We start from the raw sequence: 9,364 nt of genomic DNA on the forward strand, positions 1-9,364 counted from the left end.
TGATTCTCTCCCCGGATGTATGCTGAATTTAATGGCACTGTGGTCACTGTTCCCTAAAGGGTCGATAAGACTGACATCACGCACCAGGTCCTGGGTGTCACTCAGAATTAGGTCCAAGGTCGCCTTCTCTCTGGTCGGTTCCATGACCAACTGTTCTAAGGCACAGTCATTTAGCGTATCTAGAAATTTGACCTCTTTGTCCTGACTTGAATGTGAATTTACCCAGTCTATGTGTGGGTAGTTGAAATCACCCATAATTACAGCCCTGCCTCTCCTTGATGCCTCCCTGATTTCCTCCTGTAACTCCCAGTCACTGTCGGCATTTTGATCCGGAGGGCGATAGCATGTCCCCAGTAGCACGATTCCTTTCCGGCCTTGTATAGTCACCCACAGGGTTTCTGTGGAGGACTCCAGTCCACCTAGGTTTTCTAGCTTGTTAGATTCTATCCCTTTTTTAACATACAGTGCTACCCCTCCTCCAAGGCGCCCCTCCCTGTCCTTCCTATAGAGTTTATACCCAGGGATAACAGTGTCCCACTGGTTCTCACTGTTCCACCATGTTTCTGTTATGCCCACTATATCTATATCTGCGTTAGCAACCAAGCACTCCAGCTCACCCATCTTGGCTCGGAGGCTTCTGGCATTGGCATACAAGCACCTATACACTGAATCTTTCCCCTGATGTATACTATTCCTTTGACTCTTTGACCTGCTGGCACAGCCTCCCGTCTGCTCTTTATGCAGTTCTGCTCCGTCCCCATCTGTTTTATTTGAATTCTTTGCAGCCTCACACTTTAAAGGATGGCTTTTGCCAAACAGGATACTGCCCAGCTCCCATCGGCTGTTCCCCAGGTGTCATTTTAAAAGCTGCTCTGCAACCTTTTTGATTTTAAGTGCCAGCAGTCTGATTCCATCTTGGTTCAAGTGCAGCCCATCCATTTTGTACAGGCCTTGCTTGCCCCAAAATGTGTACCAGTGCATAACAAATCTAAAGCCCTCCTCCCGGCACCAACGTCTCATCCACGCATTGAAACCCCTCAGCTCTGCCTGTCTCACTGTACTTGCGCATGGAACAGGTAGCATTTCTGAGAATGCTACCTTGGGGGTCCTGGATTTCAAAATGCTACCTATCAGCCTAAATGTGGCTTCCTGGACCTCCCGACTGCATTTCCCCACATCGTTGTTGCCGACGTGCACCACGACAGCTGTCTCCTCCCCAGCACTGCCTAGGAGCCTGTCTAGACGCTGCGTAATGTCTGCAACCTTTGCACCAGGCAGGCAAGTCACCGTGCGGTCAACACGTGGGTCACAAACCCATCTCTCTATCCCCCTAATGATTGAATCACCAACTACAAGGAGGCCCCCACCCCCCAGAGGAGTATCCCCTGTGCGAGAGGATATTGGCTCATCATCCACGGAAGGGGTCCCTTCTAAAGGAGCATTTCCCTCTTCCTCAGACCGATGTCCTCCTCGCCCAAGACCTTCATTCTCCCTGACAGCAGAAGAGCTACCAGCCCTGGAGTGGGATGCCTCTATCACATCCCTGAAGGTCTCATCCACATGCCTCTCTGTCTCCCTGAGCTTCTCCAGATCCGCCACCTTGGTCTCAAGGGAACGGATTTGTTCCCTGAGAGCCAGGAGCTCCTTGCACCGAGCACACACTCCTTGCACCAAGCACACACCCATGACTTCTGCCCATGGGGCAAATAGTCATACATGTGGCACTCTGTGCAATACACTGGGAAGTGCCCCTTCCCCTGCTGACCTTCTATCTTCATACTGTTTTAGTTGGCTGTTTACAGTATTTAGGGAGCTTATTGTCCGTTTATTAGATAGTTTATTAGGATAGGTCTCAGCTGTAACGGTCAGCTATTTAACTGTCCAAACAGCCTTTCCCAAGAATATGAGGGATACGAGGGAGGGATATGTACTTACGTTCTCTTCTCCACCAGGCTCCTTGTGATCCTTGTGATCGCGGGGGCTTGTTCCAGGCTCCCCCGCACACTTCCCGCTAAACTCCTGCAAAACTCCTATGTCCTGTTTGCTATCCCTGTTCGCTATGCTCTGTTCGCTATGCTCTCGGGCCTACACCTCATATGTAGAGTTGCCTTCCAACTGTCACACAGGATGGAAGTCAAAGGAAGGAATGTGGGGCCCCTCCCAGCCCTAGCTGACTCCACCCCCACTACTAAGTAGTATGGTAGTAGTATGGTAGTAGTATGGCCAAGATTCCCATAAAGAAAGGAATACAACCAAAGGAGTGTGGCCACAGCAAAGGAGGAAGCAGATATAATTAGGATCTCCACTCTTCCAGGCTTAGGCACAGAAAGGAAAGGAGATCAGAGGAGGAAAGGAAGGGAGAACATGCATTCTGGCCTGCATTTGGATGTACAGAAAATGAAATCAGCGGTCTCCGCAGTTTTGTATTAAGTTTGAAGTCCCAGTTTTGTATTGTGTGAATGCAGTAAACTAGACTCCCCTCCCTTTCCCATAACACTAGGATGTACAGTCACACCATTGAAACTGATGGGCAGGAGGTTCAGAACAGGAGATTCATAACAAACAGAAGGGAGGACTTCTCTATACTACTACTACTACTACTACTACTACTACTACTACTGTCACTTCATACCTCCTCATGAGCCTCCAGCAGCGGCAACTTAGCAGGGGCTCCATACGGTATATAAGTAATTTTTGGAATTAACTGCCTTGTAGAGATGCGCACAAAACACATTTTTTAAGTTCATTTTGAATCTGAATCGAATTTGAATCTGCTCCAAAAATTCAATTCAAATTTGAATTGAATTCAAATCAATTAGACCTTGTTTTGGCACTTTTAAAAACCAATCATGGGATCCAAATGGTTTTTAGAAGGTGCCAAATAGCTCTCGGATAGAAGTCAAATTGAATTTCAAAAGTTCGATTTGAGTTGGAATAGAATTGCCCTTTTAAGGGGTGATTCGATTCGGATTTGAATCTCTTGAATCACCTAGATTTGAGACAAATTGATTCAAACTGGAATCTATTTGCATATCCCTACTGTGTAGACAGTGACCAAGGAAATAGAAAATCCTTGGAGAACAGATCTGTCAATATCTTCCAGTCTTGATGGCTATATGCTACCTGCTCATGCAGAGGCAGTGTGCTTCTAAATGTCAATTGCAAGGGAGAAAGAGAGCTAGAGGTGCTATTTGCCTCTATGTTCTCCTTCTAGACATTCATTGCAGGAAATGGGATGCTGGACAAGATGAACCCCTGGTTTGATCCAGTCAGGCCCTTAAAGCATGTGAGGAAAGAACTGAGTGAAAAATAACATTCTAGGTTTCTGTGGGTATTTACTACAGAATGAGGCCTTCTCAACACAAATGCAGAGTGGGGAATATTTTCATGGTGGAACTTGCTGCCATAAGAACAGCCCTGCTGGATCAGGCCCAAAGCCCATCTAGTCCAGCATCCTGTTTCACACAGTGGCCCAGCAGATGCCGCTGGAAGCCTACAGGCAGAAGCATAGGGCATGCCCTCTCCCCTGCTGTTAACCCCTGCAACTGGTAGTCAGAGGCATCCTGCCTCTGAGGCTGGAGATGGCCTATAGCCCTCTGACTAGTAGCTGTTGATATACCTCTCCTCTATGAAGTTATCCAAATTCCTCCTAAAGCCATGCAAACTAGTAGCCAACACCACATCTTGTACCAGTGAATTCCACAAGTTGATTATGCATTGTGTGAAGAAATATTTCTATTTGTTGGACCTAAATTTCTTGGCAATCAATTTCATGGCATGAACCCTGGTTCTAGTGTTATGTGTGTGAGAGATAAATTTCTCTCTATCCACTTTCTCTACACCATGCATGATTTTATAGATATATCATGTCTCCCCACAGCTGTCTTTTTTCTAAACTAAAAAGCCCCAGGAGTTGTAGCCTTGCATCACAAGGAAGGTGCTCTAAACCCCTGATCATCTTGGTTGCCCTCTTCTGCACCTTTTCCAGTTCTACAATGTCCTTTTTTAGATGTGGTGACCGGAATTGTACACAGTACTCCAGGTGTGTGGCCGCACCATAGTTTTGTATAAGGGCATTATAATGTTAGCAGTTTTATTTTCAATCCCCTTCCTAATGATCCCTAGCAAAATCTCATGTTCTCATGGGATTTTGCAAGTAGAGGGGAAGTGGAGTATTTAATTGGCAACCATTTTGTGGTTCTCCATTTGGAGTATTAGGATGTACATGAATGTGCCTTCCCAATTTTCTTGGGCTATGCTGGTCACTCTTTATGGGGTCATGAGGGAATTTTGTCTACCACCATGATTGCCCTTGGGATGGATGGACTTTCACCCTCATTGGGATGGAGGCCTTCATTTTATCTGCTACTGATATTATGCATTTATTTGTCACAACTTTGTATGTTGGGGTTAGCCAGATGGCAGAAGAATACAGGGTTATCAGGTTGTGGGGAGGGGGTCAGGCACTTCTCCTTTAAAGGGGGCTTAGACTTATATAAATCTTTGCCAGGGACTGTGTTGGAGGGTCCTCCGGCGCTTGGGTGCTTAAAGGGTTGGAGTAAACCCCAACTGGGCAGCTGGGCTTTGCCTTGACATTTGACCATTTGGACCTCCTGGGGACTGTTTGGCTGCAATTTAGTTGCCAGCCGTTAGATTGGTACTTTAGGGGTGGGCAGACCAGATTGACCTGTCTGCTTTCATCCCTAGGGGGATTATGGTTAATGTCAGGATATACCATCCAGATCCCTCTACAAAGCATTGCTACACAGTTACTTATTAATATTTTATTTATTTAATTTATGTATTGTTAAATTTATATACCGCTTTTCATTAAAAACAATCACAAGGCAGTTCAAATAGAAAAAAATTAAAACAGAACTATAAAAATTACACAATTAAAATTTTATGCTAAAATATAAAAACAGATCTAATTAATTTTTTAAAAAAAATACATACATAAAAATAACCATTCAATATACAAAGAAGCAGCAATGGGGACAATCACATGAAAGCCTGAGTAAAAAGCCAAGTCTTCACATGCTTTCCATAGGCCATGAAGGAGACTGAGGAGCAAATAGCCACTTGGAGAGCATTCCAGAGTCTGGGGGCAGCAACAGAGAAGGCCCTGTCCTGTGTGCACAACAACCGAGCTTCCTTCATTGTTGGCACCCGGAGCAGAGCCCCCTTAGATGACCTTGTCAAGCAGGCAGCAACCCATGGGAGCAGGCAGTCCCTCAGGTATCCCAGACCAGTGTTAATCTGCAACAGTTTTGGCCAGTGTTTACCTGCACCACTTTACCTATGTTTATGTGTTCTGCCCCTTTTTTCTTGTTACGCTCATTGCAAAAAACTCAATTAGTTTCAGAAATGGAGCATGACCTTTTAATGACTGGCAAAATGGTACAAGAGGAGGGGTGGCTAACCTGAGGCTCTGCAGCTGTTGGACTTCAGCTTCTAGCATCCCCCAGCTGCCATGAATCCAACAGCAGCTGCAGAGCCTCAGCTGGGATGCCTGTATACTAAGGGATGTTGGAATGGGATGCTTGGGACTTATTTATGTAGCAAGATGGTCTTCCTACATGATGTACTCAGGAAGGTAATTAAGGAAGAACTTAGATCTTAGTATAGTAAATTGAACACTTATCTGCTAAAGTGGAAGGACCCATGCAATGTTTATTTAAGGATTGTGAGAGGTCAGAGTTGTGCACCATGTGCCAGGATACTGGAATGTGATGACCATCCAGATACCATGCCAGGGTAGAGTGTTCCTCAGAGCATTATGAATAGTTTATTCCAAGAGTGACACAGGACAAGAAGGAACAAAGAAGATCAAAAGAAGGACATCTCACCAGAAGCACTAGAGACTTCCCAGCTCTTTGGTAAGTCACTGCAGGTAGTTCTTTAATTTTAACTACTGGAAATCTCTTTATGGGTTGTATCCTAAGCAGTAACTGTGCAAAGAAGTTTGCACAAGGAAGGAAATACATATAGAAGGAAGTTTGCATATGGAAGGAATTGCCTTGCCTTCTTAACAGCTTCTGCTGGGGACAGAAGATATTTGTCCAAGGGCAAAAGCCCATAGAGTTCCATCAAATAGGTCGTGGCCACAAAGAAGGCCCTTCCTCCTGTACTAATGACAAACAAGTCAGACATTGGTGGAACATGAAGATTGGCCTCCATGGAAGATCTTTAAAAATGGACAGGCTCATGCAGAGTGGGGAGTGGCCCTTAAGGTAAGGTATTCAATCCAAGTTACATAGTAGCCGCAGCATCCCCCAAGTCCACTGCAGCCCTCGGCGGTGGTAAGCCATTACTTTTTAAACTTAGTTTTACACCCCCTTGAACTGGACCCATACTGGCTCAGCTTGACTTTGAACCAAACCAGGCTCGGTTCAGATCGAGGTCGAGTCTTCGAGCCAAGCCTGTTCAAACCGGCTCAATTTCGATTTCAGTCTGGTTCATAGACCCCTATTTGGGGATGCACAGAATGAGTGTGTGTGCCCTGCTCTTGCATTAGTTCGGTGCTATACTGTATGTAGCTGGTTTCTCCTACTTTCCGCTTTAACTCTGTGCCTGCGTTTCTTAAATGGGCAAAAACTAAGAGCAGCTTGTAATTCATTTGCAACAAAAAGTAAACACTTTGAAAAGTAAATTCAAATAGTACCTTTGTACTTATTGTCTGAATAAACTATACTTCTATATGTAATATTATCAATATAATCAATATCTAGCAGTTTTTAAAAGATCTTTGAAGACTAATCTTTTTAATCAGGCCATTTAGCTTTTGTAATTTTAAATATTGTAATTTTTTCATTTTAAGCAGCTTTTTTGGAGTTTTAATTGATTTTAATGTTTTATTTATTTGTATTGTTTTATGATTGTGAACTGCCCTGAGACTTTGGTTTGGGGTGGTATATAAATGTATTAAATAAATAAATAAATATTATGAGCACAACAGGTTATATATAATACGTTTTAAGTTCCTAGAGAAACATGACTTTAGATCTGTAAAGGGCACTTTTAAAAAGCATATTGCATACATATTTCAATTTCCCCCAAAATTTTATTTCCCCCCCCCCAGAAGAAAAGGAGGAAACAGGTTTTTCCCATAGCTTCAGAATTCCCAAAATATTCTGCATTCTAGGGTGATTCCAGTGCACAGGCAGAGCTGATGTGCATATGGTCCTCAGCCACATCCCCATAGATGCTTTTTTTCACTCATGGGCTTCATTAATCAGGATGTCTGCCGGTGTGGTTCTTCCTTACAAGAAAGTGGAATGTGTTTTTAAACTGATATAATTTCCAAAAAGATATATATCTTTCAGACAAATCTTTGCATTTTGATTTTATTCAGTGGGAGAATCTCTTCATTATTCCAAGACTGACAGTCCACTTCTCAGCCATGAAGATCTGCCTTCTCATTCTCTTCTTGAGGTGGCTGGATTCTTCAAGTAAGTTATGTGAGAAATTAGCATGTGTGTCGCAGCTGATGGCTGGCATGAGGAATGCTACAGTTACCAACTAACTTATGCTCCTGAAAAGAAAATTGCTGCTTTGCTTTTGGGGATCATATCCCCATGGACAAAATGTGGGGAAGCTGTGGCTAAGGAGGAGCAGACTCACTCTGTTCTATTCCTGTACTGAGCTACATCGCAGGAGAGCTGGTCTTATGGTAGCAAGCATGAACTGTCTCCTTTGCTAAGCAGGGTCTACCCTGGTTTGCATTTGAATGGGTGATTACATGGGAGTACTGTAAGAAACTCTCTTTAGGGCATGGGGCTGCTCTGGAAAGAGCACCTATCTGCTTGCATGCAGAAAGGTCCAGTTCCACCCTGGCATCTCTTGAGATAGTGCTGAGAGAGACTCCTGCCTCTAACCTTGGAGAAGCCATTGCCAGTCTAGGTAAACAATACTGAGCTAAATGGACCACAGGACTAAGTAGAGTACGCTTCCTATGTTCCTATGCTCCTACGTTTCCTTAATACTGATTTAAATGTGTGAATTCTGACATCTCCCTCTTTCCATCTCCCATTCTTGATGCTACTGATGGACCAATTAGCACCGACAAAACAAAGTCACTACTTCATGCCTCCCCGCTCCCTCAAATTGTCACATCAAAATGTTCTTCCTGAACACAAATGTTTAATCTCTTTTCACCCCTTTAAGGGACATGTTGGAGAATGTATTTTTTAAAATCTATTGTTGAGTGTGGTAAGGTCAAATTGCTCAAGCTGGATAATCCAAAAAGTTTAAGGTATGTTTAAGTTAATTACAAATGCTATCTGTTTTTGTGCATGCACAATAGCCTTTTTGTGTAAAGTGGGAAGAGATCTGTTCTGTGGGAAGAGAGCTGATCTTGTGGTAGCAAACATGAATTGTCCACTTTGCTAAGCATGGCCCACCCTGGCTTGGATTTAAATGGGAGACGACTTGTGAGCATTAGAAGATATGCCCCTTAGGAGACATGGCCTCTCTGGGAAAAGCATCTGCGTGCTTCCATAACCCCGCCATTATTACCAGTACTATTGTTAGTTTATGATGTGGATTAACTATAGAGGCTCCCTGAATTTGGCAACTAAAGAGGGTTGTGATCTCCACTCCTCTTTCTTAAATGGTAGTGGAGCATGCTCAGAAGGTCCTTGGAATCTTCTGGAGGTTTCAAGCCCAGCAGAAACAGAAACCTCCTGAACTTAGAGGGATAAAAGATTCGGAAACCCTCTGTTTTATGAACTTACTACTTTATTGCAGGTAAAAGGGAGAGGGTCTTCCCTTTCAAAAAGAGAAGGGGAAATGGCTTTATGTAGGATAGGATTAGTCAGACTCTGAGAGTGAGCAGGATTGGTTGGAAAGTTGCTGTTGCTGTAGCACAATATTGCTAAAAGAAATTAATAATTGTATTAAATGTTTATTGTAATGGTTATGTGCATTTGTGTAGCTATGTAACATTTAATAAGAAGGTCTTTGAAATCTTCTAGGGGTTTCAAACCCAGCAAAAGTAGAAGATCCTGAATTGAGAGGGAGAAAAGTGTTGGGAACCCCTTGTCTCATGAACTTGTTTCTTTATTGCAGTTCCTCTTCAAACAAGTTGTGCACTAGTTTGAGATGCTGGAGAAGCCCTGTCAGCTCGTTACACATCTGTTGGTCTTTTTCATTTCAGCTGCACACCCAGAAGACGTCTCATAGGAGTGGCATGAACTGTCCAAAAGTGCTTTGGGGACAATTTTTTTTAAAAGAAAGAGACCAGGAGTTTGTGTTTTTCTTTATCGAGCCACATGCTATTTTGTGGGAAAGAAGCTATCATAAAATAGCCTTATGATATCATTGTATGATGTGTTTCTAATTCATACGATTTTGTAAATTTGTA

At 43.5% G+C, this 9,364-nt stretch overlaps 1 long non-coding RNA gene across 1 annotated transcript; it reads left to right on the forward strand.

The window, feature by feature from the left end:
* The first annotated feature begins 5,606 nt into the window (after positions 1-5,606).
* On the forward strand, positions 5,607-9,364 carry LOC128340286 (uncharacterized). The gene is made up of 3 exons (XR_008313573.1): positions 5,607-5,879; positions 7,355-7,451; positions 9,070-9,364. It is a non-coding gene; the product is annotated as an uncharacterized LOC128340286 (long non-coding RNA).

The sequence above is a fragment of the Hemicordylus capensis genome, chromosome 1 (assembly GCF_027244095.1).
Source record: "Hemicordylus capensis ecotype Gifberg chromosome 1, rHemCap1.1.pri, whole genome shotgun sequence".
Taxonomy (NCBI): domain Eukaryota; kingdom Metazoa; phylum Chordata; class Lepidosauria; order Squamata; family Cordylidae; genus Hemicordylus; species Hemicordylus capensis.